The sequence below is a fragment of the Hemiscyllium ocellatum genome, chromosome 17, assembly GCF_020745735.1.
Source record: "Hemiscyllium ocellatum isolate sHemOce1 chromosome 17, sHemOce1.pat.X.cur, whole genome shotgun sequence".
NCBI lineage: Eukaryota > Metazoa > Chordata > Chondrichthyes > Orectolobiformes > Hemiscylliidae > Hemiscyllium > Hemiscyllium ocellatum.
The window spans coordinates 52543057-52555216 of NC_083417.1; the positions used below are offsets into that span (position 1 = coordinate 52543057).

The 12160-nt window shown below is 40.8% G+C and overlaps 1 protein-coding gene across 3 annotated transcripts in view; it reads left to right on the forward strand.

Annotated features, from left to right (window-relative positions):
- Nucleotides 1-12160, forward strand: part of ripor1 (RHO family interacting cell polarization regulator 1) — a 325031-nt gene that overhangs the window by 106850 nt on the left and 206021 nt on the right. The window contains exon 3 of one of the 3 annotated variants that reach the window (XM_060838161.1): nt 8495-8580. The exons of 1 other annotated variant lie outside the window; for it this stretch is intronic. The gene's annotated coding sequence lies outside the window, so the exon portion shown is untranslated. Of the gene's footprint in view, nt 1-8494; nt 8581-11302; nt 11545-12160 lie in introns of those variants that run through there. One more of the 3 variants, XM_060838159.1, reaches the window with a different exon arrangement.

Sequence of the window (12160 nt, forward strand, 5' to 3'; positions counted from 1 at the left end):
GTCAAGTGCTTGCAAATGGGACTAAATTAGTTTGGGATATCTAGTCGGTATGGACAAGTTGGACCGAAGGGTTTGTTTCCGTGCTGTATGACTCTATTTATTAACTAATTCTAGATATTGGGTCTTTCATAGCCACACCCTGGTAATGTGCTCGGGACAGCACAATCAATTGCCTAGGGCACGAAGTGGCAAACATTTTTGTGTGTGATCTACCATTTTTTTTTGTACTGTGTCTTACACACATAGCTGTAACTGTTTCTTTTGAACTGTTTGTTTAGAACAAGTTGTACAATTATAGTTTTAAGAAAACTTTTTACTAAACCGATGCAGTTATGTTTTGTGATCGGCTAAGTGGATTATTGTATATTTAATTGTTCCATTTCAGTTTTTAAAAATAATTATGTTCATCAGGCCAATTCAGTTCATCATCATTACTAAATATATTTTTCTTTTGCTTGTTGTCATATCTTATGTTCTCACAGTATAGTTGAAGAGCAGTTGATTGCATCAGTTGGGTAAGATACCTATGAAATAAAAACAAAGCACTGGAGAAACTCGGCAGGTCTGGGAATATCTGTAGACAGAGAAACAGAGTTAACACTTTGAGTCCAGTATGACTCCTCTTCAGAACAGAAAGGAGCCAGAAAGGTTTGTTTTTAGATTAGGGGCAGAAGCTGGGGAGAACCAAGTAGAACAGATGGTTATTGGCCTATGACAAAAGACGGACAGTGATGATGTGGTAAAGGAGAGATAGAGATGTAAAATAGATGTAAATGTCAACTGTGAAAAGGAGGAAATGGGTCTACTCTCCTGAGAGCAAAAGCCAACTAGACACAAACAAGGTACAGCTGGGAGAGGGTGGTGGAGTATGAAAAACAGTGTGATAAGGTCATATTCTGAACTTGTGGAATTCAATACTAAGTAAGCTTAATACTACCCTTTCCTTTTCTATTAATTGGAATACCTGTTTTCTGTATTACATCCACAAAGGAATTTATCATGTGCGTGCAAATCTCCACCAACCATTGTATTTCACGCAATAATTGTCTTCAACTCCATGTGCATGAGAACAATAAGACAATTTCATTATGACCAATTGGAAATTCATATAATCAATTTACTCCAGATTTTGAAATAATCCATTGAATCGTTGACCACATTCCATCCCTTTCACTAATTGATTTCAAAGGGAAAAATAATAGGGATGTGTAGTTTATCAGTCTGCATTTAGTGATCTACAGCTGATTGTTCACATAATCTCCAAATGTCTGTCAGAATAAAATGGGTCACAGTGTTTATTATTAAATTACATCACTGTCAGCATGCATCACCTATAAATGGTTACCATAGCAACTGATAGCTTGGAAAAGGAGACTTGTTTTCCTTTAAGTTGTTTGGTAATTCTCTCCATGTAGATGGTATTCAAGGCAATACATTTGAATATTAAGTTACTTCACTGTCAGAGCAATGATTTCCTGTTTGGAAATCAATATCAAATTATTTCTGCTGTCCAGAAGGAATTTAAATTGCTAGACTGTTTTATTCCACAAACTTTCTTATAATAATGTTGGCTATTTTTATGGTCAATTTCATTGCAACAGGGTGAATTTTCTCGACAAAATAAATTCTGCAGCATCTTTATTTTATCATACTTATAGTGTTATTGATTTTATGTGCAGTTCTAGTGTCAACACTGCAAATATGGATAGATTATATATGAAGTTTTAATGATTAAGAATCACTTTAGCCTTTAAAAGAAGTGCAATCATTGATGGTTTCAATTGCTCACCATTTCAAAGCTCCATTTTTACTGCAACCACCACATCCACTAGTACCGGGGTGGACCACCACCCAAAAGGGTGCATATGCAAGGAGCAAAGGGCAGCATTGATAGTACAGTTAAATGGATTCATGCATGGGACCCAACCATGAGTGGCATTGTTGTACACAGTGAGACTGTACACTGAGATGCTGTTGGTATTTCTGTGCATTAAGAAAGGAACCCGAGTGATTCTTGCTCTGTCATGTTTGCCTGATGTCTATGTCAATGATGTGGCTCAGAGCAAGTGCTCGCTATGTGGAGAATTGCAGAATCACACCCAGCACCTGGCACACCTGCTAAATAGAAATTACAATTTCTTCATTGTTACTTTCTATTGCTGTTCTTAAGTACTACTTTGATGCTTTCCTTTGTGTGACTGGGTAACAGAGATTATCTCCTTTGCTATTTTGCTCATGGCAATACCGAAATAAAAAAAGAGCCAGGGAAGATACTACAATTTTGATTAAGTGACACTGAACTTGTTAAAATACATCCAGTAATTGCACCCAGTACCAGACATGTCACAAGGACAGATAAGAGTTGGAATTTTGTGAATGTTGCTCATTGGAATGTCTATCCAGAAATGGTGGTGATACTATTGGTATTGCACCATCAGAAACTCGGTTACATAAGAAGCACTATTCAGGCAATGTTCCAATTTTTAAAAGTTAGCTTGGGGTGTCATCTCCTTTCTTTTTCAAAACCAATTGCTTATGGTTGATACTCCTAGAACATCTGTTGGTGTGTAATTTCTTTCACTGCCTCATTTCTACACTGCGATGGGAGATGGAAAATAGGAACCTGTTAGTTTCTGAGCAGAGGTAGAAGAGGGCAGACAAGACAATCTTCCTATTGTCATCATCTTCATTAGTTCCTGTTGGCAAAAACATGATAGTAAATAGTCTGTCCCTGTAAATGAATAGGGGAAGAGAGAGAGAAACAGCGGGAATTGAAACTAGCATATGTAATATGCCTTTTCAAGGACATTTATCAGTAAATACAAGTCCCCAGAAGACAAAAAATGTTTTAAAAATATTAACAAAAACTTTGTCATTTTGGAATTATTTGCCTTTCACCAGAACAATCTCAGACAAAAGGATGGGTAATTGTATCTAATCTTGCTGTCAGACATAATACATCAAGAACAGACTTGTGGTTTAACACTGACTTACAGCTTTTGATCGATGATGATGTGCTTCTATTCATTTTATGGTGCTCTCATCTCAATGCTGTTAAAGCTTCCACTTATTTCACTTGGTATCTGATGGATTTTTTTCAGTTTGTTTTGTATCAGGTATGGTTATAAAAAATTAACATTCCAACAAACAGATGTATATGAATTATTTTCATTCTGATTATGAAACTACCATTCTTCCAGCTGAATAAAGAAAATTTATTCTGTGAATGTACAAATTAGGTCAAGAGGTTCACCCATGTTTCAGGGCAGCACGGTTGTCCAGTGGTTAGCACTGCTGCCTCACGGCACCAGGGTCCCAGGTTTGATTCCAGCCTCTGGCGACTGTCTGTGTGGAATTTGCACATTCTCCCTGTGTCTGTGTGAGTTTCCTCCGGGTGCTCCGGTTTCCTCCCATAGTCCAAAGATGTGCAGGTCAGGTGAATTGGCCATGCTAAATTGCCCATAGTGTTAGGTGCATTAGTCAGAGGGAAATGGGTCTGGGTGGGTTACTGTTCCAAGAGTTGGTGTGGACTGGTTAGGCCGAAGGGCCTGTTTCCACACTGTAGGGAACCTAATCTAATCAAACAAATGATCCACATACATTGCCAGGTCACAAGGTTGATTCTCTATCTGATGTGTATTGGCTGATTTCAGCCAAGGTGACAGGGAGTGTCGCCATTGACTTCAATGTTCGTTGTCTCTTCATGAACCCAATGAAGTTTTCATTCTCATGAATGGAATTGGTATACCAACATGATTTAAGGTCATGGTCAGTGGCCACTTATTTGAGGTGCAGAAAGGTGCATGGCATTTAGGGGTTGCAGAACAGCAGGTAGCTACATCTTGAAGAGAGCTATGGAAAAGAAAATCACAAAAATTAACCAAGTAGCAAAAATAAAGGATCATTTAAATCGTAAAAAAGAGTTCAGAGTCAAATTTCAATAATTTAAGGAAGTATTACAAATGCTGGAGTTTACACAAATGTTATGTTTTAAAATATCTCCTTTAACTTCAGGTCAGGTTGGAAATTTTGAGTATCACCCCAGATTGGAGACAGGCCTGTGTGATGTGGGTGCCATTGGGGATGAAATTCCAGCTGATTGTCATTGAGACCAAGTAACAGTTTTTAATCCGTCCCTCAGTAACTCAAGTAGAGGAACAGCTGCTTTTGTGAGACACAGCCAAAGAGAAACAACGCAGATGCTTCTGCTGTGGAGAAGTAGTGGGCTTTATAAGAATTTGTCCTCTATTCAAGAGGAAAGGAACAAAGGAGATTTGATAAACAAGGAGTCCCCAGAATTCTGGGTTGAACTATTTTTGAAAAACATTTAGACTTGTGACAGAGCTACTGCAGTAATATTTTATTTCCGTAATACTGTACATCTGGTCAAATTTGGTGTATAGCAAAAAGGGTTGTAAGACGTAACTTAATTATATTGTTAAATGAATGCAATGAGCCTTTTGCTTTCCCACATTCCTTTCTCTAGTACATCTATGACTCTATCAGTGCTACTCCTGCTCTTGTTCAGGACTAGAAACATTATACAATTTTGCTTTTAATTTTCCTCTTTCTCTCATCTTCATCTAATACACCTCTAACACTTCCTCTTCTGTCCTTAACTTCTCTGTTTCCATATCCTGGAATAGGCTGTCCACTATTATTCATCACCAAACTCCCTGGGCTTCCTCAGCTACCTCACAACCCTCCTGCTGTAAGGACTTCATTCCATTCTCCCAATTTCTCTGATCTCTCATTCAATAATGCTGTCTTCCACGATGGTGCCTCTGACATGTTTACCTTTTCCCTCGGGTGAAGATTGCTCCCAAAAAACATGCCACCCAACTACTGAGGTTGACAGGGTCCTCAACACTGTCTGACCCATTTCCCACATTTCTATCCTTACCCTTTCCCCTCCTGCTTAGAACCATGATTGGGTTTCTCTTCTCCACACTTTCCACGCCACTAATCTCCATCTTTAAAGGATTATCCTCACCATTTCTGCCACCTCCAACATAATGCCATCATCAAACACATCCTCTCCAGACAGCATTCCAAGGAAATAATTCCATGACACACCAGTTCACACCTGAATCATCCCCAAAGTCTCATCTCCTTTCCCAGGTTACCTTTCTGTGTAATCACAAGGGATATAACATTTAACCTTTCACCTCCTTCCTCCTCATTGTCCCAACACCCCAAACACTCCTTCCAGGTTAAGCAACTTAATCCAGCCTACTCTACTTGCTGATCACAAAGTAGTGTTCTCTATATTCACTAAGTTTCCACTTATAAGACTACTGAATAAGAGCCCATGGTGTTGGGGTGTAGTATAGAGTCATAGAGAAATACTGTACAGAAACAGACCCTTCGGTCCAACTCATCCATGCCGATCAGATATCCCAACGCAATCTAGTCCCACCCGCCAGCACCCGGCCCATTAACCTCCAAACCCTTCCTATTCATATACCCATCCAGATGACTTTTAAATGTTGCAATTGTATTATCCTCCGCCACTTCCTCTGGCAGCTCATTCCATACACATACCACCCTCTGTGTGAAAAAGTTACCCCTTAGAATTCTCTTATGTCTTTCCCCTTTCAACCTAAACCTATGCCCTCTAGTTCTGGACTCCCCCCAACCCCAGGGAAAGGACTTTGTCTATTTACCTTATCCATGCCCCTCATAATTTTATAAACCTCTGTAAGGTCACCCTTCAGCCTCCGACACTCCAGGGAAAACAGCCCCAGCCTATTCAACCTCTCCCTATAGCTCAAATCCTCCAACCCTGACAACATGCTTGTTAATTTTTTCTGAATCCTTTCAAGTTTCACAAATTGCATGCAATTTTCCAATAGTGGTCTAACCAATGTCCTGTACAGCCGCAACATGACCTCCCAACTCCCGTACTCAATACTCTGACCAAGAACGGAAAGCATACCAAACACCTCCTTCACTATCCTATCTACCTGCGACTCTACTTTCAAGGAGCTATGAACCTGCATTCCAAGGTCTCTTTGTTCAGCAACACTCACGAGGATCTTACCATTGAGCATATAAGTCCTGCTAAGATTTGCTTTCCCAAAATGCAGCACCTTGCATTTATCTAAATTAAACTCCAAGTATATTTTCATGGACAGATAATTGGCTAATTAATAGCAGGCAGATGTTGGAATAGAGGAGGCATTTTGAGGATGGTCCTTGGTTAGTAGCAGAGTCCAACAGCGATTAGTGCTATGGCTACAATTATTTACAATATATATTGACGATTAGGAGAGTAAATATACTATTACCAAGTTCTCAAATGATACAAAAGTAGGTGGGAATGCAAGGGATGAGGATGACACAAAGGGTCTTCAGAGGGAGATAGACATGAAAAATAAAGGAGTTAAAGATTATTTTTGAGTTAGAGCTTAGCAGGATTTGAGGGGTCTTGTGCATGGATTACTAAAAGCTAGCATTCCGGTTCGGGAATAAGTAAGGCAAATGGAATGTTAGCCATTGTTTCAAAGGGAATAGAGTATAAAAATAGAGAAGATTTGTTAAAACTATAGAAGGCAGTAGCCCACATCTGGAATACTGTGAATAGTTTTGTTTCCCCTATCTAAGGAAAGATATACTGGAATTGGAGGTAGTCCAGAGAAGGTCCTCTAGGCTCCTTCTCAAGGATAGATTTTCTTATGAGAAGAGATTGAATGGGTTGGGATTATATTCACAGAATGTTAGAGGAATAAGAAGTGACTTTATTGAAATGTATACAATTTTATTAGATGTAACAAGGTACATGCACAGAACTTGTTTCCCTGTGGGAAAATCTAGGACCACAGGGTAAAGCTTCAGAATAAGGCAGCAATGAGGAGGCATTTCTTGTCTGAGGGTAGTGAAACTATAGAATACTTTACCATACAAGGCTTTCAAGGCTGAAGCAGTAATTGTGTTAAATCAGTAAGGGAATCAGGGGTCATGGGAATAAAACAGGAATGGAGTTGCTGATTATTAGTTCTGCCATGATCTCATTAAACTGCAGAACAGATAAATGGACCAAATGGCCTACTTCTGCTTCTTTGTTTTATTGTCTTATGATCTTTCTCTGGAGACACCAAATGCAGATTTGGTAGCTGTATGGTCACAACCCTGTGTCTGTGTGGGTTTCCTCCGGGTGCTCCGGTTTCCTCCCACAGTCCAAAGACGTGCAGCTCAGATGAATTGGTCATACTAAACTGTTCATAGTGTTAAGTGCATTAGTCAGAGGGAAATGGGTCTGGGTGAGTTACTCTTCGGCGTGTTGATGTGGACTGGTTGTGCCGAAGGGCCTGTTTCCACACTCTAAGGAATCTAATCTAACCTAATTCAGGGTCAATGGTTAGTAATAAAAAAAACTGACATTCTGACTTTTCTTCCCTAATACACAATGCTGATGTTAGCTTCAACATACTGAGTTATGTACAGATTGGCAATTGAATCTAGGACTTTCTTTAAAAGGAGAAACTTAGAGCCATCCTGGAAATTTTACTCACTTAATGGGAATCAGTCTCGACATTTGACCATTTGTGACCTCTGATTACATCAAGCTTTACAATCAATGCATTCCTAAGTCGACTTTATGATAACTACAAATGAATACTTAATGCAGATTACCTTTAAATGGACAGGCCTGTCTCAGAAATAGTGCAGACAAAACATTGATCTTTATCTCCATTGGGATATGGTTCTCTGAGATAGTAACACAGAGATTGCACCAGGTATCAGAAGGATGTAATGTGAAGCTGAAGCTCCCTTTGTGTGATTACGTAACTATCGTTCAGGAGGACCTTGTATTTATAGAAAGTGAATTTCCAAAGGAATTATTTTCCAAGGTAAAATTAGCTGCATTAAAACTTACTGGAAATTGAACCAGGCAACTTTTAGGACTGAATTTTAATCTGACTTAAAGGATAAATTTGGGTTAGGTGGTGAAGGGGAGGGAGCTAAATGTCTGAAATATCTACTTTTCTGAATCAAAAGCATCCACAAACCCCACACTTTTGACTCTATCTGATGCAAAAAGGTGCATGGGAGACCACTTAAAGATATGTTGGAACTTTAAATATGATAATGAGCCTTTATTTTGCAGTTTTGTCCATGCTGGTATTTCCCAGGGTGCATGGGGGCTTTTCATCACCAGAGGCACCACAGGGACTGAAGGCTTTCTTTGTTAATGGAAATACTTTATATTTTCATTTACCTTTTGTTCAATTTGGGTTATTAGCTGTGTCTCTCTGAGAAGAGAGCACCTTTCTTAGATTTGGTTGATGATACCAGGACAACTCTGAAAGGTTTATTATTTTAAAAAGTAGAAAAGGTATTGACACAGGTGTGTTATTATTTAATTGAGGGAATTTTTTGTGGAAGATATTAATATCAAAACAAATTTTACAAAAAAATGCATGAAAATCTGCCAGAAAATGTTATTGTCAAATTTTTGGAAAACTGTTTTCTTCAATTCCCTTTGTTTCAGAATATCTTCAAATTAATTGGGAACTTTATCTCGGGCCGGACTGCATCCAGTCAGTCATTATGCTGGTGGAAACACTGATAATACAGGTCAGAGATTCCATGGTAATGAGTGTCATATCAACAATGCAATCCTGACTCACATGTCAACTTTATGTTAATACAGAGCATCGGTGCTTGGTGTTTGCTTTTATTTTCTGAGCATGGTAAGTCTTGTGAAAACCATAGTTTATGGTTAAATTTCAGGTCTTAACTATTCATTGATTATTACAGTTCAACTTTTTACCAGTGGGAGATTGATTCTTCCATCACCAGAGAATCTGTGTTATTTCCAGTGAACCAGAGTCGTGCCTGAAGGTTTCTGTTTAGAGTTTAGGGTAGCTAAATTTACCTAAATGTTACTGGAGCAGGAGCACATTCCAGACTGTACCAAAGGAGGGTTGCTTAAAGAAGTGGTCCACAGCACTGAACCCAAAGAAACTGATCAATGAAATACTTGGGAAAATTTTTTGCAAGGATGCTTCATTGCTATATTACTGTAAGTCTTCAAGAGAGACTTATACTTCAACCTGAGTACTCTCCACTCTGGTGGCCTCAGTACTTTGTATAACAAATTAAGTGGGAGGCCATTTAACTAGCCAAGCCTGTTCCTCGAATTGTAGGTTGATCTGTACTTTAACTTCATCTACACGCCTTGATTATCTCTGTTCATCTGCTCATAAAAACTTTGTTTCTTCGAGATTTAACTATCTTGACACACATCTGGCTGGCCTCCCACCTTCTATCCTCCATAAACTTAAATTCATTCAAAATTCTGCTGCTGCATCCTAACACACACTAAGTCCTGCTTACCCATCACCCCAGTGTTCATGTTGACTCCTGGTTGAGCAATGCATTGCTTTGAAAATCCTCATCCATATTTTAAATGGTAGCCTCGCTGCTCACTTTCTGTGGACCGTAATCCCTCCAGTCCCACAAACCTCTCAGATATCTGCCCTTCTCCAATTCCGACCTCGTGAATATTCCTGGTTTTGTTTTAATTTCAAAAATATACTTTATTCATCAAAATCTTTTGGTATCTGCACAGTTGGTGATGCTATTCATATGTACACATTACATGTCTTTACATAGATCAGACTGAGTTATTTGTATGTTAACCATCCAGCCTCTTAATGTTTAGCTGAGGTGTCAGTGGACCCCAGTTACTGAGTGGGTCACCCCATTCTTCTTTGGCAGGCAGACCTTATACAGTGGTCTTTCCCCACTGTCTTGGCAGCAGTTGCCCCACGCTTCAGCGCTTCCCTCAACACATAGTCCTGGACCTTGGAATGTGCCAGTCTGCAACACTCAGTCGGAGTCAACTCCTTCAGCTGGAAGATCAACAGGTTTCAGGCAGACCGAAGAGCGTCTTTCACCGAGTTGATGATCCTCCAGGCACAGTTGATGTTCGTCTCGGTGTGCATCCCGGGGAACAGACGGTAGAGCATGGAGTCCCACGTCACGGAGCTGCTCGGGATGAACCTTGACAAACACCACTGCATTCCTCTCCAGACTTCCTTCTGGAATGTGCCTACGCAAAGGAGGTGTGTGATAGTCTCGCCCCCTCCGCAGCTGCTTCAAGGGCAGCGTGCAGTGGCGCAGAGGGTCGGGGCCTGCATAAAGGATCCCACCATCAGAGCCCTTCTCACCACCAGCCAAGCCATATCATGGTGCTTGTTTGAAAGTTCATTCCTGGGTTTATTATCCCACCAATGACCACTGTGCCTTCAGCTGAAAATGTGGAATTCTACACACAATCTCTCTGCTTCTTTATCTCCCTTTGCTCCTTTATGTCACACATTAAAACCTGTCTCCTTGACCAGGTTTTTTTTTTGTTTACCTACCTTTAGCAGTACTTACTGTCAGGTTCTACTTATTATGCTTACGCAAAGAAACCGGGGATGTTTTATTACATTAGAAGGACTAAATAAATGCAATTATTTGTTATTGGTCCTGTTGTCATCACAACTTGTCCAATAAAATACATAAATCTCAATGGAAATTTTTAATTAATCCAGGCTCAATAGCTTTTTGTCAGAGTTCTGGATTTTCACCACTTTGTGAAAAATATGTTTTCTGACATCACGGTTAAACTGCCAAGTACAAATGTCATGTGCCCTTGTTCTAGATTCTCTTGACTGGCTATCTCTCTCTCTCTCCGCGAGCAAAGACTTTAGTCGTTATGAAGCACCTCAATTAGATCCCCCTCTAAGCTTCTGCACTCAGACATACCAACCTTGTCTGTGCAACCTACTGTCAATCTAACCCTTTTAGCTCCCAGGATCACGCCAGTAAATCTCGCCGTGTACAGCACCGAGCCCACTACTCAAAGAAACGGGGTGTAAGCTGATGTCCCATGTAACTGTACCATAACTTCCTCCCAGTCCCTGTAAGATAAAAGGGAACATTCCCACTTGCAAATACATGTTTAGCTTCCACTGAATTAAAAACTATGCGTTTCGCAAGTGATCGGAATAAGTATGAATCATGATTGGGAAGAAGTGCATAATCAGTAAGCCTCAGTAATATGGACCAGGCGATATTTTGGTGCAGCATTTTTTTTTGCAGTGGCTGTTCATTGCACAGCTGCTTATTGTTCGCTAGATGCACTGTGAGATACGGACTTTGGGGTGTTCCCAAGTGCCCGCAGTGGAACGGGTGTAGCCCGGGTTTGCCGCTGGGGCTGCAGTCTGCCCGGGCCAAGTGGGAATCCCACACCAGCGGCAGACACACCGAGGTTTGGTGCTTTTCCAGCGGCTTGAGGCTCCTCCTCTGTCAGCTCTGAGCACCAACTGGTGGCTCGCCAGTGGAGAGAGAGGGAGGGAGGGAGGAGAAGGGAGGAAGCAGACCTGAAGGCACTGAGTCGGGAACTTCTCTCTCTCTCTCTATCCCTCTTCCCTGTGTGACCTGGGACATGCTGCCAATCCAGCTTTAAGCTGTTGTCTGACCGTAGGAATCGCCGCAAAACGTTTGGATTTAACGGTGGGAGCTGGGACTCCCTATATTTGCAGCCATGTAAGAACTGTCTGCCTTTTTTGTCTCTCTCTCTCTGTCTCTGGCTTCGTTTTTGTTTTCCCCCACCCCTTTCTCTCTCTCTCTCTCTCTCTCTGTCTCCGATGGAGATTTCTTTCTTGGCATCAAGCTCCCCGACAGCGCGTTGCTAAAATTGGGTGGAAATTGTGCTGTAACGGAACGTGGTGGCCCCAGGCCCCTAGGGGTTTTTTTAAAATCGTATTTTGAGCAGAAATGTCTAAATCAAAAATCGTGTTGAGGGGTAAAGCAGATCAGTGCAAAGAGCTTAAAATATTAAGATCATTGTTGTAGTTTGAAGTATTTCCCCCAGAAAGCTGGACCCAGCAGCGTTCTGCCTTCACATTCAACTGATTAGGGAGAAACAGTGTTGCCACCAGTCGTCACATTTTAACAGGCGGGTGTTACATTGTCAAACTTTTTATTTTGTTTTGATTTTTGGCCAGAGGGTGGAGGTGGTGTCGGTGGATTGTGAGGTTTTCATACCTGGGCCCTCCAGCATCAGGTGGGTTCATGGACTCAGCTGCTTAAGGAGGAAATACAAACCCCTGGGGTGTGTCTGTGGAGTAGACCCTACAACAGGCGAGAACAGTGCCCAGTG